A 22169-nucleotide genomic window follows, 5' to 3' on the forward strand; every position below is an offset into this window, starting at 1 on the left:
TACCCAACCCAAACAATAAAAAAGAACCACTTAAAAAAAATATTTCCACATTTCCAAGGCGAAAAAAAATTCAGATGAAAGGGAAAAAAGCAGGAATTGAAAAAAAAAAAATCCTTGATCTGTCAAGGCAGAGGTAACACCTCAAGCCTATACAAATAGACAGATAATTCTCATAAAAATTAAGACAAGGCTTCAAGCCTCTGCAGACAGAGAGATTGTTCTCATAAACAAAAGGCTGGAGGCAAAGTTAGTATCTGTAGGTAGTCCAGGTATTTTGACGTGTTCAACCCTAATCTATAAATTGCCTTTAGTATACAAATAATAAAGTAAATGCGGGCTCTCTTTCAAAATGCTTGATGACTAAGAATAATGAGGCAAATTTGGGATCCTCTCAGCCTTCCAGTGATGTCCAAGGGATCAGGAGTTTTTCAAGATAAACTGTTGTATCCCGGGGCACCTCGAGTTCCAGGATGACTCTCTAAAGCCTGTTGATCTTATGCCTTTTTTTTCCACATCTAACTTCTTTTTCAAAGCCTCAGAGGCTGAGATAGAGGAGGTGACAAGCTTGTTTGGGCTTGCTGCCTCTGGAGAGGTACCCAGCACAGCCTATAGCGCTCGGCTCTGCATTCCTGGGAGGGGGGGAAGAGCGCCCAGAGATAATCTCAAGCGAAAAAAAAAAAGGGGGGGGGGGGAAAGTGAAAAAGAATTTGCTTTACCTCCGTTAGTGCTAAGAACCTTTTCAGAAAAGCCTTTACTCCTGTCACAGCAGGACACAGCCTGACGTGAGCCGACCCGGCCAAACCAGGCAGCGCAGAGCGGAGCCGGCTGCAGCATGGCAAGGCAAAAGAGAAAGCAGCCGGCAGGCGGAAAAAGTGAATTTTCAGTTACGGGAGATTACGGGGAGCAGAGATCAAACTCCAGCCGCGCTGCGGGGCCGCGCTCTGCCCTCGGCTACACGCGGCTGGTTCGGCTCCGCGGGCCGGACCGGACCGGCCGGGCGGCCTGAGGGGACAGCGAGGAAGGAGCGGCTCCTCCTCCTCCTCGCCCTCCTCCTCCTCCTCACTGCCCCGCTGCCTCTCCCGTCCCGCTCTTCTTCGCCATCCCTGTGGCCGCCCCCGGTCCCCATCCCCATCCGTTCCCTATCCCCGTCCCCGCTCCCGAGCCCGGCCCCGCTCGCCGCCAGCCCCGCTCGCCGTGGGCCGGCGGAGGCGGCGCCGGGGGGAGGCGGGCCCTGCCCGGGAGGCCGGGCCGAGCGGGGGAGTTTATCCCGCTGGAAGGGAACGGCAGCTCCCGCCGAGAACTGACAGCGCCGGGGCAGTGCGGCTGCGGGCACCGGCCCCGAGGTGAGGGCGGCGCGGGGCTGAGGGAGCCGCGGGCAGCGCGGACACCGCGGGCAGGGCCGCCGGGGCTGCCGGGGCCGCCGGGGCTGCCGGGGCTGCCGGGGCTGCCGTGGCTCGGGGCGGGCAGGGCGCACAGCCCCGGGCCGGCGGGGATGCTCGGCGTGCCGGGCGGGCCGGGCCGGGCCGGGCCGGGCCGGCGGCTCCGCGGAGCGCGGGGAGCGGAGCGCGGGGAGCGGAGCGCGGGGCCCGGCGGGACGCGGTGCCCGGAGCGCCCCGGGCGCGCTGCAGGTGCGGTGCCGCGCTCCGGCCGGGGCAGCCCGGGCGCTGTGTCCATGGTGCTGCAGCGGGTGGCGGAGGAGGATGCTCGGCGGCGGAGGGGCGATATCCCGCCCCGCAGAGCCGGAGGTGATGGGGAGAGCGGATGGATGGATGTATGGATGGATGGATGGATGCGCTGCGCGCCGTCCATCCCTGCCGCCCGTGGGGGAAGCACCGCCAGGGCAGTGCTGGGTTCACCTGGCTGCTCTCGTAATGAATGAACAGCACTTTTTTTTTCTTTTTTTTTTTCTTCTAAATTTCCCAATCGCAGAAAGTCGGGGAGCCTCTCACAGGCTGCAACAACTGAGATGCTATGTTGAAATATATTGTGTCTTGATGGCATGCCTCAGGTTCGCAGGAGCGTTTTGTAATCTTCCTGGTGTCATTTCTCCCCAGGGTATTCTGCAGCTAAAGAGTGCAAGTTCCTGTGGTGTTGTAACTTTGTGGCCCCGTGTACACACGACAATACTATGCTGACTTAACAGGGATGCATTCATTAATATCAGTGATGTAAGGCTGGTATTTCTTGTGATCAAAAGCTCAGGGATTTACCGATTTCTGGATGTCCTTTGGAGTTTAGGTTCCTTTAAATCAGATCGATCAGTTTTAATTCTCCTTGAAATAACCCGGGGTTTGGATTTGTATTTGTGACTTGCTGTCCCATCTGTGAACAAGCTTTTGCTGTAGAGCGCTGTTACAATGTACCATTTAAAAATATCTATTTTCTGGTAGCAATTAGTCTATCATTTAATAAGTAATTTACCTTTTAAAAGGTTACTATGATTTGTTACTAGTTAACCAAAAATTCCCAGTGTACACCAAACAATTGTGACATATGATACTGAGTGCTCGCCTTTGAAAAGAAGTTTCATATGGTGTGCTCTCCTTAATAGCAGAATTTGGTGCATCAAGTGATGTGTTTGACATCATTATTCACTTTGGCTGTCACAAAAAAAAAAAATTGCTGCAAAAATTGCTGAGAGATTTAATTATGAGATTACAAGAAATCACTCCTAGCAGTGTGTTAAGGCATGTGGCACAATATAAGCATGGGCTTGTCAAGGGGAGAGAGAGCTGAAAAAAAATAGTTGGCACTGACTTTGAATGATAACCAATCAGAAATATAATATAAAGGTATTTTTACACAGACAGCTTTTGAATTTGAATGTTTTTAGGCATCAGTTTTGTAAAATATCTCACTAACTTGTAGTGGTTCAGATATTCTGTACTTCTAAACAGCCTTAAGATGGTCTGTGTTTCTTAGAAATGCCAAATTCCTGGATAATACAATGTATTTAACATCAGCATTCAATGAAACTTCCATTATAATACAGAATATACAGCTAATATATTTTTCTGATATAAATTTGTTTTGTAAAATGAATTCTGAAATGAAGGCAGTGATATATTAGAATTTAGTTGAAGGATATTGAAGCTAAGCCTTTTAACCTTCCTTATGGGACTGATAAATGCAACCCTTATCAGCAGTGCTTTTGAATCTGACTCTTTTGTGAACTTTTAAAATAACCACAAGTCCATTTCTAAGTCGATAAAATAAATTTAGGCATTGTTTCAATTACTTTTAGTGTAGTCTCCTCCTTATAGTAATGGCTAATAAAATGAAGTTTGAAAACCATTTTATTGTAAAAACAAGAAAAATTGAAAATAGAATGAAAACTCTGTCTTGTACAAAGCTGGACCAAATAATGAAAAGTAAACTTAATACTTTTTTTCACCTTGATTGGTGAGGCAAACTTCAGGTTTTTTAAATGTAATCTGCTCAGAGTGGAGTTGAATATCTTTCCTAGCCCTTTTCAGTAGCCTAATAGTGAATCACTAATTGTGTCTGTTTGATATTCAGAATCTGCGTTTCTTTTACAAGCGTTTTCACGAGGATTATTCCCATAATGATCACGCAGTAAAAGTTTCCAGTGCAGTTACTCAAGAGGAATCATCCTACAATTACAAATTCTCCATGAGCCTTTTGAAGTCATGGATACAATACTTTCCATTAGTTATTGCTACTAGGTTCATTTTTTAATCACTAATAGGTTTATTAAATCCAGCATGATGTTAGATGATAAGTGCTAATTATTTCACTCTGTATTTCTAGTTTTTTAACAGCAGGATCTGGTTTTCAGGTACTTTATGCCAAATGTTCTCTGTGTGTCAGCTCACTTTTTGTGAACGAGAGGAAGAGTTAGAAACAATCCAAAGCAAGAGAACATGGATGTACTCAAGTCCCACTCCTCACAAACGGAACCTGGGGGTTCCCAGTAACAGATCCATTTAAAGGACTTCATTTACAGAGTACCTGGGGAGAAAATCTCCTCCTTGCCCCCGGCTTTTTCCCTGTGGGGGCTTTTCCAAGGCAGAATGAAAAATGGAAAAGCCGTAAGATTTGTCTTTGGATTGATATGAACCATCAATTGATTCCTACATTAAATGATAAACCTTTTCTATTTCTCTTGTCTAGTCCCCCTTCCACTTTTTATTTTCCACAAAGGGAAGAGCCCAGGGAGTTTTTCCAGTTGTGCTTTCTTTTAAATGTAGAGTAGTCCACCTTTTCCAGTGGTGCTGCTATCAGGTTCCAGGAACAACGTAGAAAAAGCTGGTGCTAAGCAAATTATCACCCCGGTACTCAACCCTGTGGTGAGTGGGCTTGGGATACTCCCAGCTCCTGCAGGTATAAGGAAATAGGAAGGAGAAAATAAGTGTGGCAACCATAGGAAATATTAAGTTTCTACTTCAGCATCAGCTCTTCTGCTGCAGCATGCACTTCCCTCTTCCTCCTGCTACAAGGTTGTCAGCTCTTCTCACACTGCAGGGCAAATTATAATAAATCTGTCATGGAGTTTTGCTCTTTAAATTTAGAGGGGAAAAAAAAAATAAAGCAAGGCCTATTCTGCAGTCTTCCTATCTGGAAACTTTCGCAGAATTGAAGTCAATCTGATGATGTTCACATTTTTCTCCCACTCCACCCACACCTTCCATTATATTATTTGGCCTGTTTGCCCTCTCATAAACCACTCTATAGAATTGAACTAAACAATGACATCATTCCCCAATTAAAATTCGTGATACATGAACTATATAGATATTTTTAATTACCTGTGTTGCACTAGTACCGAGCAGCCTAGTCAAGGCTGGGGCCATCTTCTTACTCAAATGAAATAATTGCCCCTGTCCTCAATACTGTGTGATCTGGGAGATGAGAATGCAAATAGTTCCCCATTTGCAATGGAGAAACAACGCAGGAGCAAGACTGAGGCAAAAAATGAAATTTAAAATTTCAGTGTGTCCATTTATTCTTGCAAGAGTAAATGATGCTGACAGTGCCAGTAGATTCTAATCAGCATTATGACAGAAAAAGTTATTTGTGTAATAAAGATCCAAATTTGCAGAAAGAAACACCTCAACTTCTAAGCAGTATCTTCTTTTCTTTACTTAGCAGTTTCTTAAGCTTTCCCTGGAAAGAGGGGAATATCCCCCTTTGACAGGGGAGCAGAAGGAACCACCTCCAGAGCCGGGCTGGGAATTTCTGGAATGGGCGAGCAGGAGATGCTCTGTGGACTTGCATAAGCCACCCCCTTTCCTCATGACTAAGCAGATCTCCTCCATGCCATGCAGGCTGCACATTCAGGACAAAGTCTATGAATTCAAGTCTCTGAATCCCAAAGTCTACTCTGCTGGTTGATAATTAGCAATTTACAAAACACAAAGCTGCCACAGCTCTGGGGATGTATGTGCAGCACTGCGTGGGGTGAACATCCGTGTGGGGTTCTGGACACGCTTATAGGGGATGTGTGTGTTGGGGAAGGGATTAACCCTGTGTTAGGAATGGTTTCCTACTAATCTCAGCAGTGCTGAAAGGCTCTGTGTAATTTCTGATAATGCAGGATAATAAATATTAGGTAATATCCCAACAGAAAATACTCAGAATGCTCCATGCTAGCAAATAAACTTCTTGGTTTAGTGGAAGATGCATAGAATCTAAAAAAGATATAAAAATCCCAGCTTCCTTGAGGTCAGTGGTGGATGTGCTGTTTCAGTAGGATCAGGTTTGCAGTGATAAAAGTGTAGCCCTCTGTACAGTTTGCTGCCTTGCAATTACTGCTGAATTCCTGCGTGGCTGTGGGTTTAGCATGCTCAAAATTGAGGGTCCGGCTCTAAAGGAATTGCTGCTTGCTCTGTGAGACTAAATGCCTGAAATTAAATAACCATGAGAGTGTACTACAGCTTAAGTCCTACATATTTTTCTTTAAAACTTGTGATAAATACCAGTGTAACAGGAGGTGTGTATTCATTTGCCTTCTGTGTGATCAATTTCTTAACATATTTCAACTCCAAAAGAAACACCAACATTTTGGTGCAGAAGTTGCAGTTGATATTAGTTTATTCTAGACTTCAAACTAGGCATAGATTCTACTTTTGGTCTTCTAGCAGCTATTATTATGCCCTTGTAAAATAGTCTACTTCGTGCTGCTTTACCGGCTGTTGGAATTTCATGAGCTCCATGAGCATTGATCTCTTTCCTCTTTATCACATTTCCCTTTTCCAGGATCCTAGAATTTCTTATAGACCTGCAGCTCCAATTCCTCTAACTCACCTGTGTGTATAAAACCCTGAATATGTGATTTACGTCGGTCAGACTTTCAGCTGTATGGAATATTTGTAGGGTAGGGCAGAGCAGTGAAAGTTTTCTTACTGCATCTGCCGAGTTTCAGCATTTACTGTGCAGAGAATTTCATATTTGCACAGAGCACTCCTGCCCAGAATTATGATCTCGTCTTAAACTTTTTACACAATACATGATTACACCACATTGCATAAAATGGGATTTTTTTATGCTATAATATTGCATGAGAAGTCCATAGTACTTGTGTGTTTGTTTAGATTTATTGAACAGAGAGGTTGTGTAACTGCTGTTAGTATTTGTGGCTGTGTGGCAGCAATTTTGAAGTTTGAGAGGCTTTGAACTCAGGTGCCATCTGTGTACAAGCAGACTGAGGAACATTTTCACTCCATGTGCTAGGGGAATATTTGAATATTGCTGTCAGATAAGTGCTCAGCCATGGTGCTGTGAGAGAGATGTCAGGCTACCAAAAGACTCAGATTGTTCCACCAAAAAAAGGAACTATGGAAAGAAAAATGTTAATTACAGGCTTTAACACTCACACCAAGATCTTCTAGTAGGGGTGGTCAGAAAAACAGGTTTTACTACCTGGACCTGGTGCTTTGTGGTGCTATCTAATATGGGGGCTTGTGGAAAAATGCAGCCACTTCTATTTACTGCCTTTCATAATGTACATATTTCCTCATGATAGGTTTAGGTCCTGACTTTTTATGTCTACAGTAAATAAAACTGAGAGTTTATCCTTTCATCTCGAATGTGTTTTCCTTGGAGTTGCTGTTCCCTACAGTGGTATTTGAGCTACAGTATTTTATGCTGAATCTCAGTTTTTGAGCTTCATGGAAGCATGCTATTATGTGGTACATTGCTAGATTGATTTTTAATCCTACCTATGAACGTAAAAAAACAAGAAACCGAAATTTTATTTTCAGTTACACCCAGAGAAATCAAGCAAGATAAGCAAGTACAGAAGTACATGAGGGCAAAAGGTTGCTTTATTTACTTAGAGTTTATCTGTATTCTCTAAACTTATTCAGGACCATATTCACAGAGAAATTTTGAAGAGGCTGCACCAGAGGGTCTCATTTCCTTCAGGACTAGTAAAAAATATAATATTTATTTGCTTTCTAGCAGTTATTATGTCTAAAACAAAGTTCTTGCACTGACTTAATGACGCTCCAGTGCCCCTGAAGTAACCAGCAATAGGGGATGGATTTATTTAATGGAGTCACTAAAGTTCTGCAAGGGTTTCACTGCTTTTCTTCCCTGTTGTCACTCCCAGATGCCAACATTTGCACTTAAACTGCATTTCTGAGATGTCTTGCTTGTACATCAAGGCATGATAACATATTTGAGGTCTGAAATTATTAGGAATACTAAGAAAAGCAGGCAAGTGTTTAATTTCTTTTAAATATCCCATGGTATTGGCAATATAAATTGAGTTTTACAAATGAGTGTATATTTGGGGGTACTCATATGGAGATGCAGACTTTTTGAGTTTTGCCTAAAACAGGATTAGAGAATGTGGAAACAAAAGTTCTGCAAATGTGCTTTCACTTTCAGAATTTCCAGCTGTTGCTGAAGGTGGTTTGAGCTGATAAACAAGAAGAAACTTCAAGCCTTATTTAAAACAAAAGGGTTTCACATTAAATCCATTCTCTGAATGAAATAAGCACCATTTAAAAGGTTTCTTTTCCTGCATTTGGTTTGGGTGTTTTTGCACTTACATTACAGCTATTGCCAGAATTGTTGAATTGGTCTGGAGTGGATTCTTTAATAAAGATCTCATCTAAACAGGAGTTGTTCATTTGACTACAGAAAACAAGTTTCCAAATTGGTGCTACAAAAGTTTCAGGTCTTGAATTTCAAATAGGAAAAAAGGAAATATTCAGGAATTCAATTGAAAGGCTCAGGGTTTTTACCAATGGTTTCAATGTATTTTTCATTAGTAAGGCAAGGCAAAATAATTTTAAAAAATCTGTTGGAAGCTCAATTAGCAATTCCTACCTTGCTTCTTTGGGTTATTATTATTGTTGTTGTTGTTGTTGTTGTCATATTTAATAAATGCTACTGGAAGTAAATTCCAGCCCTGCTTTTCCAGCTTTTGGAGCATTATTTGTGATGTGAGCTCGCCAGTCGTCTGAAACTGGTGAATTGTTTTTTTGTGACAGGGCAAAGAACATTAGGCCATGATGAACAGGAATCTCAAGAGGGTTCCTTGAACAGCTTCCTTTGGGCACTGCCCAAATTTTGTTGCCTGACCCACGCGTGGCCAGCTTCACCAGGATATTTATGTCCCCAAAATCTGCTTTAATGTCGGGCTTTTTGCAGGGATCCATCCCCTTGGATAAAACCCACACTTGAAATCCTTGCACTGCTTCAGGTTTTCAGACAGGGTAACACATCAGGTTATGCAAGCTGTATTCTGACAGAGGTAATGACATTTGAGGAATTATTTTCTTAGATCAGGATTACTGATTTATTAAGAAACAGTGATTACAGCACAGCTGGCGTGGGCAGGAATTCTTGACAGTGCTTGAAGTATTGGGAAACCCTTCAGCATCAAGAACCCACCTTTGCTACAGCAGAGATATCTTCTTGTAGATGTCTTCTTGAAAAGATTTTGGCGATGAAAATTGTAATCCAAAAATAGAATATTAAAGATCCACATGCTTCATTTATATTAAAAAATCCCCACTTAGCAGGGAAATGTCAGAGTCCACAGTAACAGGTCCTGTTATGAAATGAGCCTCTCACTGTTTCCATTGGTATCTGTCAATTTTTTCATGAGTCACAGTTTTGTTGAGAAGGGCATTTTTTATGCAAGGGAAGAGTTGCACACAGCACAGCAGCACTGTGAGCTGTACATAATCTGCTGTTTCATCCTTCGTGATGTAACACTGAGGATGTGGAAGTCATGTGCACTTCTTGCCATTCTTTTATTTTTGTGCCAATTTCGAGTAGGTGAGAGATCAGACAAAAGCCCAGAAAACTGCTGTGTATTTTCTCAATTCTGCTTTTAAAAGATAACAATATTACCAGTGCCTTCCTCTTTTCTAATATTCATAAAACAGAATTTATGCAGAATAGGTGGAGTAATGTGTGATATTAAGATTGGCTCTGGCTTTTTTAATCTTGTGAAATAGCAAGATTATCTTTAATCTTAATAGAGGCTACTGGTGTGCAGTGTGATTAGATTAATTGCAGTGGTGGATTAGGGCAGGGATCGAAGGCCAGTGTGGGACTTTGGAGGCCCAGCATAGCAGGGAGTTGGGAACATGGGAAGAAGCTGTCCACAGTGAATATCAGGAAAGGAAACTAATGAATTAATTAATTAAAGGAAATTTCAAAGGAAGGCAGTAAGAAGATTAGTTATGCCTGCTGGATTTCTGTATTTGGCCTTTTTTATTTTTGCCAATGAATAGTATTAAAAAGCGGGGGAATTCTTTAAAAAATACAGATGTTCGAATTTCTTTCTCAAAGACTACAGTTTATTGTTGGAACCTTCTTAAATTTGAATTCTTCTCTCTGGTCTCTTATGAGATTTTCAGCTTTTCTTGGTTTAAGATATGCTGACAATGCCATAACGTGGTGTTTCACTGTATTTTGGCATCCTTGCTCATTGTTCTTTTTCTGCCCAAGTTCGCTCTGTTTTTTAAATCTAGCCTTACTTACGACTCCTCTGAGAACAGGAACTGTCTGATCTGCTAACAACAAGTGACAGCTTTCCTGTCACTGGGGACAGCAGGGCAGCAGTGAGGGTTGCTGCAGCCCGAGGTGAGTTTGGAATAACAATAACTCGTCCATAGCCCCGATTTTCTGTCCTGAGTGTGCCTCTGACGCAGGCTGGGCAGCAGATTCCTGTCTCCTCCCCAAGAACAGGAAGGCACAGCATAGAAAACATGTGACAATTCTGAGTTTCTGCTCCAGCTTGACCCTTAGACACGAGGGTGACTCTTGTGTTGGCACTGGTGAAAGAGCTGGACTGGCCATCTCCACAGAATGTCAGAGTTTAAATTTAATTTTTAAAAAATTAAAATTTTAAATATGTTTTTAATTTAAAAAATTTATTTTAATTAAAAAAACAAAAAAAAACAAACAAAAAAAAAAACACAACAAATTGCTAAGTGTGATAACAGCGGGATCATCTCTCCCTTTCCTCCCCAAAGTTTTGAAGGGAGGAATAAAGGGAAGAAAAGGACTGAGGTGAACAAAAGAAGAGAAAGCAGAGAGAGCCTTTAATTGTCCTGGAAGGCAAGCAGGAAAAGGCCAGGAGGAAGAAGAAATGGATGCAGGCATGGTTGCCACTTTCCTGACAATTACTCCAGGAAAGGCTGATGAATGTAGTAATTATACCTGGCAGTTGCCCTGTGGAAGAAAGGCATTCTCTGGAGTTCAAAACAGCCAGAGTGATAGAGCACTCATTTAACTATGAATATGGAAATGAAATAAATGAAATAAAGACAATGTAGGCTAAGTACTAAATAGCACTGCTGTCTACTTCCAGGGTGTCATTTAAACTCTTATAGAGCTCCTGGAAGAAAACATCGTCTGAGTAAGAATTCCTGAAATTAAATCAGAGAAAAAAAATGGGAAATATGCTGCAGAGGGGAGGGTGGCAGTGGGAAGAGTTACTGACAGAGCCCCTAGGGTTTTCCTCCCTTCATCTTCTAAAAGCCATTCTTCAGAACAGGTTCCCTTATTTCCTTTGGTGCTGAGCAGCAAATCTGGTGAAAAGGAAGTTTTCCTCTACATCCATGGAGAATGTGGATTATCCTAAAATCTGGGGATGATTTTGAGGTGCCAGTATGTAATTCACTATTCCCAGAGTAGGAGATGAGATTAATATGAATAACTAGGAATATGAATAATTAGAAATATGAATATTTAAAATTGCTTTCCAGTTCATTGCAGTATTGCCATTCTTGTATTGTGGAGTCTTGAAGCAGCAAAATATTTCCTGTGATTTTATGAGACATGAAGATGGATGGGAAAATGCCTCTGTTGGATGGCAACTACAGGAATTTGATCATTATTGAGAATGGAACTTGTATTTTAGAGTTTTCCATCTGTGCAGGAGTTTCTGCACAGATATTTCACTGAAATCAAATCTGGGGAGAAGAGGTCAGTGCGTTTGTTAGTGCTCAGTGAAAGGATGTACGAGAGAAAAGCACCTTTGGTGAGATTTAGGAGGGTCCTGCTCACATTCACACTGGGGTGACCCTCCAGAGCAGTGAGAAGCCAGCACAGGTGGTGGTGAAACTGGGAGCAGAGGTAGGAAGAAAAGCTGGTTCACAATTGAGCAACTGAGTGCATTTGAGGAGCACCAAAACAAAACCCCAAAGCAGTGATGCTCCCCAGCCCCATGGACACAAGGGCTTGCACCCTACCAGTAAACCAGAGGCTGAATTTGGGCACAGGTGCAGAAGTGGAAGGTTCCATGGATACCTTCTTAGAACTGCCCCTGCTCCAGTTCTAGCTCAGCTAATTAGAGCCATTCAATCACTTCCCTGGGATAATTTAGGAGCCAGCAGGGGCCATGGACTGTTTGCAAGGGGCCATTTACAAATTGGCACCAGCTGGATAAAGGGACAAGCACGGCCAGAGTGGTGCCCTGGTGCCCTGCAGTCCATTGACATGGAATAGCTGAAACACCTTCCAGGTCTGTTAGCAATCTTCTTCAATTTCTTCCTGCCCTCAGAGCAAGATGATCTCTGCTTAATGTTCCACTCCTAGATTTTTAGCTCCAAAAGAGGAGTGATTTTGAATGTGGAGGTGTTTCCAAGAAAGCTTGTGGCACCCAGGACACAAATTGTATGTTTGGTAAAGTAGAGGTTGGAGTTTCATGAAAAGAAAAATTTCTGCAGGTCATTTTAGTTTGTGTTGTCTGTCCATTTGGCTGCTATGTAAATATATAAAAGAAATAAAGCCCAAAATCTTTTAAATTACTCCAAATTTTTTTCTCACCCCAGTGCAACAACAAGTTACGGGAGCTTGTGGCATGATGGCAAAATTCTTCTTCTATTTATTCATCTGTCCTGAGCAGATCTTAGTTCAATGCTTGTATATGATACAGTCACTGCTCTGAAAAATAATTTGAGTTTTTTATTGTCCTACTGTCTGTTCCAAGAGCTAGAGACAACATTGTAACTCACCTGTAAAGGATATATTACAAATTGTTTGCTCTGAAAATTCCTCCTGGCTCCAGTGAAAGCGCAGAGGGCAAACAAAGTTCTGAAATGTGTGCACAAGGTGTGAGAGAAGGGGGTTAGGCCTGGCTTTAATTCCTGTTCTGGTCCTTGAGGGCAGCCGGGGCTCTGCTCACCATCTCCTGCCTTGAGTGGGATTGCAAAGGACAGCAGGGCCAAGCCACACTGGCTGATTTGCCCCAAATTGTGTCAGCAAATAAACCATAGAATTTTAATTTTGTGGTAATTAAATAGAAAGCATTTTACACAGAAGTGTAAAATCTAAAAGATGAATGTGTATTTTAACACCTGAAAATTTGAGGGCTAAAATATTTGACAGTGTTGGCACTATTTTAAATTTCATTTCTGCCGTAAAAGCTGATAAATATTTTAAGTGTTAAATTCTTTCAGCTCCATGATCGTTGACTCAATTAAAACAGCTGAAATTATCATGGTTTTTTGAGACTTAAAAAAGAAATGTCAAGAACCTTGTATGGGTGATTAAACAGCTGAAGCATTCAAGAAATACAGGATAAACGATGAGATTTTTCAAAAGAATGATACATTTACTTCATTATAAGATTTGGGCAATTCAGAGACTCAAAGCACAATTTCAGATGAAAATTTTAATATTTTAACTTCAAATAATTGGCTGACAACCTCAGAAACAGCAGAGAGGAAGAAGCTCTGTTTCCCTTTGTAAGGCATTGTCTAGAATATGGGAAACTAGAGATGGGGAAAGCATTTATATAGGAAAAACACCCCAGCACTCCTCAAGCCCTTTTGTTATTCTTAATTAAAGAGGAATTTTTAAAGGATTTTTTACAAAACAAAACTTGTCGTTTTTAACCCACCTCAAACTGGCTAAACTGAAAGGGGAGGGGAGGGGGGGGTGGGATTTAGGTTGGATATTAGAGGGAAATTCATAATTAGGAGAGTGGGCAGGCCCTGGCACAGGGTGCCCAGAGGAGCTGTGGCTGCTCCATCCCTGGAAGTGCCCAAGGCCAGGCTGGGCAGGAACTGGGACAGTGGAAGGTCCCTGCCCATGGCTGGGGTGGTACTGGGGGATTTTTGAGGTCCCTTCCACCCCAAACCACTCTGGGATGCTGTGAAGTCATCCCCTCCTTACGTGTGCTGAGGCAGCAGCACAACCACAGCCATCCCAAACTGGAAGAGTATTCCAGAAATGCAGAGTTCTGGGAGATCTTTTCCTCTCTTCTGAACCTTTAAAGCATATTTTTCAAATTTCCTCCATCCACCTTGGAAAACCTGAGCTAAAATGGGAATTAAACCATAAGAATGGATATCTGGCGTGTTAATATCAAATCAGAATTTTTGTATTTACCTGAGCTGAAGTGGAAATTAAACCATAAAAAATGGATATCGTCTGTGTTAATATCAAATCAAAATTTTCCAACTTCAATGGTTTGTAATAGGACTAAGAGTAACACAGAAGGAGGAAAAAAGGAAACATTGTGGGAATTATCGTGGTTGTTAAAAAGCATCACTCTGCCCTTATCCAAATAGTTCTTTGAGCAGTAGAACAAATTCCCTTAGTTTCTTGTGGATGTGTCTTTTTGGAATTCTTCATTTGGATTTTTTGATTTTTATTTTTTTACAAGATGAGCTCAAATTGTTTCTCTTTCAATGGTGACACTAACAAAAATTTCAACCCTTTGTGTTCAAACATCTCTACATTTTTAGTCAGTTCTGGCTGGAAAAAGCCAAGAGTTTCCAAAGCCCTTGGGATGAAGAGAAAAAGCCCAACAAAAACACGATAGGAGTGAATATTATAAGTTTTTTTTCTTTACAATGACATTGTCAACTGAAAAGTTATTTTTTAATGGGCATTATATGAATCATTCTGTTAAACAAATATTGGTGGTTTAGAATGCATTCCAAAATTTGAAGCATTCTGCATACCTTTGTGATGTGAAGGCCAACTTCTGGTGCCACTGAAATCTGGGACTTCTTAGAAGTTCCTCATTTCAGAATGAGCCTGGATCTGACTATTTCACTACAGGGAACTGGAAACACCAGAAATCCCAAATGGAAGCATTTCCCTGTTGGTAAATCAATCTTGGCTTCCAGAGCAGAAGGTCCAGAAAGGCATCTAAACACTTCCACTTTACTCCCAGCTACTTTGTCCATCTTTTGAATTTCCTCCCTCTGTATCTGAACCACGAGCTGTTATTCAAAAATTGTGTCAAATCATCAATTCACAGAGCCTGAAACTTTTCCAAGAGAATAAAAAAAGCAGTTTGTGGCCTCTGGGAGAGTAAATTCCAGGGTTAATTTATAACTAAAGCAAATGTATCTATAAAAAGAAGAAAAGCTCCATAAGAAACATGTTAACAAATGACAAGAAAAAAAGAGGCTTGATAAAAGATATCAGGACTTGTTTGGCACCAGTGATTTTATGACTGAGGAATTCAATTATAGGTGTGTTGGGAGTAGCAAATCACAATCCTTTAAATTACTAATGGGAGACAAAGCTCTTTATCATGGCCTGAATGTGCTCGCATGAAATGTTCAGTCCTGCCCTCTGTAAATAAACTTTTAGTGCCTGCACTCTGCATCTGTGTCAGCCCCGTAAAGCACATTCCCCGTGCCTGCTGAATCACTGCTCAAACACTGCTGGAGCAGGAATGATGTTATCCATGAGATTCCTTCTGTGAGCATGGCGTGTTCAGCTGGCCCTCTCTCCTGCTGGATAATTGTTATTTTTCTGGAGCGTGGCTGTGCTGGCAGGGCAGCCAGGCTGGGTGACCTCAGAGGGCTCCAGCGATAGGCAGTGAATGCTATCGCCGGGGGTTTGTTTGCTCTCTTGTTGGACACATGAGTGTCAGGGAGGTCTTGGGCTGGTGATGCAGATAATGACTTTGGACTTGCCCAGGAGAGGCAGATTAGGCAGGGATCAATTGCAGATTAAGCCCTGCCTAGAGTCTGACAGCGAGGGAAGGCCGGCTGCTCCCAGCTCCCAGTGAACCCCTATCTCTTGTCAGCCCTGGAAGGAGGAAGGGCTGCTGCTGGAAATTCAAATTTACCAGGTGGGGAGATCCCCCTGCTCACGCTGGGGCAGGGAAGTGCAGAGCTCTGGTCCTGAGCCTTCCAGGCTGGAGAGCTGCAGACACGGAAACTCGTAAAGGCGGCGGCGCTGGTTTAAGGCTCCTCTGAGTCTTGGTGGGGTTTTGTTGGTTTTGTCATTGCCATGACCTCCAAACCCTCCCTTTCTACTGGGCCGTCGTTCTAGGAATGTTTTATGCACAGTGCCCACCCCAAACTATTAAGCCAGCCAGTTGTACAAGAAGTAATTCACTTTATTTCATCATCACTTCCTTTTCTTCTTTTGGCATCCTTATAGCTGACAAAAAACGTTGTTTGCCTAGCAAAGGTTCAACGCATAAAGCTTTCACCCTGAATATCAAAACAGCAAAACACGTAATTCTTTTTGGAAATCTCTTTATTGACCAGTGGGTTTTACTTTTAATGAGAAAATTATTCTCTCCTAAATAAGAACTTATTAAGTTTTTGGGGTTTACCATCTTGAGCATTTGAAAATTTTAAAATATAAACAGCATCATTCAACTTCTAGTTATTTAACTATCTTTGTTGCTTTCATTGACATAGAGGCAGAAAGACTAAGTGTTGGAGTATCCCTGTCTTAAACTATTAAAAATGTTTATTATACATAATACATAATAACTATTTAAAAGCTGTGATTGGTAGCTGGTAATCAGCCCATAGCACTAATATTGAGAATTAATTTTACAACCTCCTGCTTTTAGATCAGGTTCATGAAGTCCCAGGGAAGTGTGTGAATTCCTGAGACAGAATCTATATTGTAAAGAGGAAAAAGCAGTGCTGTAGAGGTAGATATTCCACACAGGAATAGGAATGTGCTCCAGAAAGCAGTGCTGCCCTCTTGCTCTGAATACAAGTTCTCAGGCCTTAAAACTCCTCACAGTTTACTCTCAGATGACATTGAAAAAAATTTAAAAAAAAAAAAAAAAGGTGAAAGATTCAGGGAAATACCTAAATACCTTTGTTAAAATTCTGAAGCTTTTTGGTTAACTCCCTCTCAGGCTCTAGGAATGCACTGGATGTCTGTCAAGCCCACAGGGCTGTCCATGCTGCAGAAGTGTATGAATTTGTCTCTATGCAGAGCTGCCATTGCTCTTTTCCTTATCTGTGAAGGAAACACAGCAACTCCCCCTGGGGAAATTTCATCTTAACTTGATCTTAAAATAAAAAAAAAAAAATCAAGGGAAAGGTCATATCCTAATAAGCTGTGCAAATCTAAATTCCCAGGGAGCTTCCAAATGACATTGTATGACTAGGGCATTAACAATTTTCCAGCATGTCTTTTTGAGCAGTGGTTTGAACATCCCAGAGCAAATAGCAAAAGCAAGACACAACTGGCAGGATCCAAGATCCGCCTGAGCTGTGATTCACAGCACGTGGCCCACTGCTAATCCAGGGGAGCTGACAAACACAGCGGAATTGGCAACTTTCTTTGCTTCCATTGAGATGGGGATCTCAGGAGGAAGCTGTTTATTGCTCACTCCATGTGTTATTGTGATGTCAGGATCAATAGTTTGCACTTTCCCCCCAGTCTTAGATGGAGCAGCAATTCCCTCGGGTTGTCTGAGGAAGGAGGGGGTTCTGTGGTACCTGCATGCTCTGAAAGGAGATTTTGGGTTGTTCTGGTCAGATATGGAGCAGGAGGCTCAGCACTCCTGTTCAAAACAGATGCTGCCATTGGTGTCCTGCAAAAGGCAAATTAAGTGCACTGATGGAAATTTTACAGCCAGGTTCAAATGAGCCAGTATTTCTCTGCAAATTACCTTGTCTGACTCAGTGGCCATATATAGAGAAACCTGTAAAAAATAATCCATAGTTCTGAAATGAACCAAGCCCACTATCAGATTACACCAGAAGCAGTTCAGAAAATCAGAATTAGACCAATTTCTGGTTGTGTTACAGAGGTTTCAGCAGCCCATCCCCTGTGTTGGGAAGGTGTGCCATGAGCTCAACACCAACTGCTTGGAGCCCAGTAACAACTTGTCTGCTTTACAAATATTCTGGTGTTTAGCCTAATTTGGGATGCTGTATTGATGGCAGAAAGGGAAGGTGAGAGATCAGCACCAGGCTCTACATTCACAGCCCTGGAAGATTGGGTGGGTGGAATGGAATTAGATCATTGCTGTGCTTTTTCCCATCCTGGTCATGTCCCTCTACACCAGGCACATCACTGCTGGTGAAGAGTCACCAGAGCTGCTCCAGAATCACTCCTCAGTTTGTGCAGAGTGCAGGGATGAGGTTTAAAACAGATGTTCTCACTTTGTTAGCAAAGGGCAGGCAGGGAAGGGTGTGGGGAGCACTCAGCTGCTGGAGACAGACCCCTTCTGATCTCGGGGACTGCAGCTGATCCCAAAGTTCCAGGGGCAGTTTAGCACCTGTAGAGTCGTACCCTGATATTCAGTGCTCTGTTACTCAGTGCTCGCTGGACAGAGCCCAGGTGTCCCCTCACAACTTGCTTCTCCGTGATATTCTCAGCAGTATTTTAATAAGATTCTTTTTAAACACAGCTGGATCATTAAAGGTATCGACCATTGGCATACAGAAATTTGTAACTACTGAGATAGGTTTGGCAACTAAAGAAAACTGAGGCCAGTAGAAAGTGCTAGGAGCTCACCCTCAGTTGACATCAGAGCCACATGTTTGGCTCTTCACACGCCTGCTTGAGGGGTTACAAAAAGTCACAACAGTGACTTTTAGTTCCTCACACCAAACTTGCTTGCCTAGAAAAAGAATCTCCTAAAAAGAAAAATGGGGTTAGGAGAGTAATAATTTATTGCAAAGTTAATTCTTGGTATTCTGGCCCAATTGAAGACAAATTGCTGATTTAAAAATAGACCAATCCAGTTATCAAATATCCAAGAGTCTATGGGCAAAATTGCAGTGTGTGATTTGTGTGTGGGGATGGCATATGCATTTATATTAAAGAAATATACTTACACATAATTATTCAAAACAGCACTTCTCAGGAATTAAATTAATGTATTTTTCAGTAGGGAAAAAAAGGCAAGAAATTAGCTATCAGTGTTATCAATCATGGTATTTAACTCTACATTTTTGGCTAGAATTGTGGCATATGCTCATATTTGCCACAACATGAAACTGAAGGATTTGCTGTTAGCTGCCCTCTTAGGTTCCTTGCAGAAGAAATTCCTACAGCAATTTAAATATAGCAAAAACCAAGACGATGACAAGAACACATGACAGAGAAGGGAACTGAAATTTTCTCAATCTCTTTCTTCCCCTCTTTTTAATGCTGTTAAAATTTAACACAGCTGCTTTGCTGGTACCACTATTGCTAATGTTGCATAACCCTATAATTATTAATCTTTTTGAAACACTGTTAGAAGTTGATTATACACTTTTCTCCTCAAGTAAAAGCAGCCAATTCTGTCAAAGAAAGGATGGCAGCTCAGGTTTTTAATGACAGCGGGTGAGTTTCCATGAGCTGGGATATTTGTGAGTTGTCATCCGAAATTCAGAGTGCCAGAGGATTCCAAATCCGCGGGAGCAGAGGTGGCTGGGCATGCTGAGATTTCCACTCTCTCCACAAGATTTCTGTGTAAAATACAAACTGCAGGGGCTTTTCTGGTTCACTCAAGCATTGGTAGGTGCTTTCCAGCTGCAAACACATCTCCAAAAATGACTAGTTAGGAGCAGCTGTTAAAAATAGCAGAATTGTGACATTAGACAGAAATAGCTTTCTCCTGAACTGCTCTTAGCCGTGGATCCTCCGCTTTCTGTTTGTGTCCTCAAGTGATGTCACTTTAGTTCTTGGACATTTCTTGTCAAAAATAGCGAGGCCAGTTTCCATCCTCCTGGAGCAGAGTGACTGGGACAGTGGCAGTGGCCCTGTGGGTGTCACCTGCCACGTGCTGACACTGTGGGTCAAAGATCACCAGTATTGAGAAGAATAACACCACACACAGTTTTTTAAATGCTTAGTTGATTGCAGAGGCAAAGAACAGTAGCAGTCACAGATTTTTATTTATTTATTTATTTATTTATTTATTTATTGTAGATATTATTTTATATTTATTTATTTATAAAGAAATATATTTCTTTTAATGTATTTTATACCTATTATTTCTTTATTTAAACTCATATTTAAGCACATATTTAAACAAATATGAATACAAACAGCCCCTGCTTTGGGGATGAGGGACACTTACAGGAGTGACAGGCAGCTCACGTGTGGAATCACTTTCCACACTTTGGCAGGTGAAAATGTTTGTTCCTTCATGGGCAGTTTCCATGGGGGTATTGGAAAAAAATTTACCTCAAAACAGACAGATTGACAAAAGTAGGAACAAATCACATCAGACATATTCTTAGGATATTAATACTACAGAGGAAGAATAGCCAAACAGAAAATAAGATCAAAGAAACTTCTCCCTTTTAGTTTTCAGACACATTATAAAATCCAAACCATGCCAGATACCTTATTAGAAAATACAGTAGGTTTTTGAAACTGTAACAAAGTTAGGACTTTGTAGAATTTCCCATTAATGTATCATTATGCAGGTTATATTTAAGTTCTTTTTGAAGTGCATTAACGATTTTGAAATTAAATAAAAGATGAAATCGTGTTCTTTCCCTTCAAATATTTTGTCTTTTTTATTGTTATAAAAGGGCTGCAGGGGGAATATTCGTCTTTTAGTTCAGGATCAGACAGCACTTCCCCATTGTGTTTTCAGTAAGTTCCTTCTGTGTTCTGAAGAGAATGGTATCTTGGGGTTTTTTTCCCTTGAAAAGTACATTTGGAAAATAATTCAATATTTCCATCAATTCTGGGCTGTGTTGCAGGGGGGCTTTTCTCAGAAAACTGTGAGGGGTGGGTGGCAGGAGGATTCGGGTCCCCTTCTTTCATTATCACCTAAAGTTGAGCTGATAATCCCCTCTCTGAGCCATGGATTGTGGTATTTTCTTTTTGAGTGGTAAAGGGGGTTGCATTTATCGATTTCAGATGGCAGGGAGGGAAATTACATCACTGAAAACAATTAGATTTGCCCAGTGTATAAAGTGACATCCAGAACTATTTGGAGTTCGGTAGGGAAGCTGTTGGCTATAAACTTACATTACCAATATTATAAATTATTACATCACAATACTAATATTATAATATTAATGATAATTATTTCATTTAGAACTGAAGATGAAGCAGTTCTGTTCTGGGGCTTTCTGGTATCATTACTCCACAGTAACTCGGATCCTGGGTGCTGGATCCGAGGCTGTTTGGGTTTTGGTTTCTGCTGCTCAGTAGTCACTATAGTTTCAGATACCAGTTTGCACAAAGCTTTTCTGAAGTATGTAAAACAGAAAAATCCTAATGAATTTCCTCTCTTTTTTGGTGAAAATTAGAAATACAAAAGGAAGTATGTTGGTGCTAACAATTCCCAGTTTTTATAGTGGATGCTTTAGTATTCTTTCTCCCAGTTTGCTATTATTTAGTCAAGCACGGGCTTTAAAATTAATATTTCTAATAACAATTCTAAATGCCTAATTTCCTTCAGAAATTCCCCACCTATTTTTCTTCTGGAATAAAACACTGAGCACAACGTTACTTAATATTGTATTTTATATTGACTCCCCCCAAAATAAGAAGAATTAGAAAGATTCTCCTGAAGGTTGTAGTCTAGCAGAAGACTCACAGCGAACCTGTTGAAGGTAACTTAAACCTGGAGCAGAACTCCACATTAATTTCCTGGTGTTCACGAAATACTCCTCAGAGCGTTGCAACTGCACTTACAGCAGCTCACCCTCCCTGTGTCCCAAACCCACACTCCCAGCCTGAAGCCACCTTGACTCCAGGACAGCTTGAAAGCTCCCTGGAAAAAATCCTGTTCAGAAAGATGGAGCACATGGGAGGCAAAGAACATTGATCCAAAGCTGTGATAAGCACCCAGCACTACTGAGAGCAATCGCTCTGGGATCACATGTGAAAACATGTCAACATGCTTCAGCTGGGAAATTTTTGGAGGGTCAAAAGTACAGGAGTCAGGTGACAAGGAATTGCTCTGGTGCTGAAAAGTGGCTGAGCAGGTTGGATTCTTTGCAGTTCGTACAGTTGAGAAGGTTAATTTTTTTTTTTTTTTTTTTTGCTAATTTAAAAGATGAAAGAGATCATTTGTGCAACAGATGATAGGTGTGCAAAAGTTCATGTGTGTTTATCATTACATTATTTAATTGGAATAAATTAGTACATTATTTATCATGTGTATTTATCATTACATTATTTACTCCTACTCAGTGTAGGGTGGGAAGCCTGCTGTTGGATATAGTCAATTTTGTGGGGTCTTTTTTACTTTCCTGGTGTTTATCTTGTCAGAATAATGTTAGGATGTCACCTCTGCTTCCCCTCCAAGCTTAGGAAGGTGTGCTTGAAGCATTTCAGCCCCTAATGAAAATACCCTTCAATAACTGTGTGTAAAAAACAAAATCTGATGATCCCAAATAAATTAAAAATAAACCAATCCAGTTAGCAAATATCCCAGAGTCTATGGGCAAAACTGTAGTGTATGCTTTGTGATTTGTGTGTGAGATGATGAATTTGGGGGGCAGCTAAAAGAGGAGTGGTGAATGTTCAGCCCTCTTTGGTGCTATTGATCT

General features: G+C 41.4%; 1 protein-coding gene across 1 annotated transcript in view; it reads left to right on the top strand.

Moving 5' to 3' along the window:
- The first annotated feature begins 1194 nt into the window (after nt 1-1194).
- PPARG (peroxisome proliferator activated receptor gamma) overlaps nt 1195-22169 on the top strand; it is a 53772-nt gene continuing 32797 nt past the window's right edge. Inside the window, exon 1 of the mRNA XM_030283096.4 lies at nt 1195-1343. The gene's annotated coding sequence lies outside the window, so the exon portion shown is untranslated. The remainder of the gene's footprint in view (nt 1344-22169) is intronic.

The sequence above is a fragment of the Taeniopygia guttata genome, chromosome 12 (genome assembly GCF_048771995.1).
Source record: "Taeniopygia guttata chromosome 12, bTaeGut7.mat, whole genome shotgun sequence".
NCBI classification, from domain to species: domain Eukaryota; kingdom Metazoa; phylum Chordata; class Aves; order Passeriformes; family Estrildidae; genus Taeniopygia; species Taeniopygia guttata.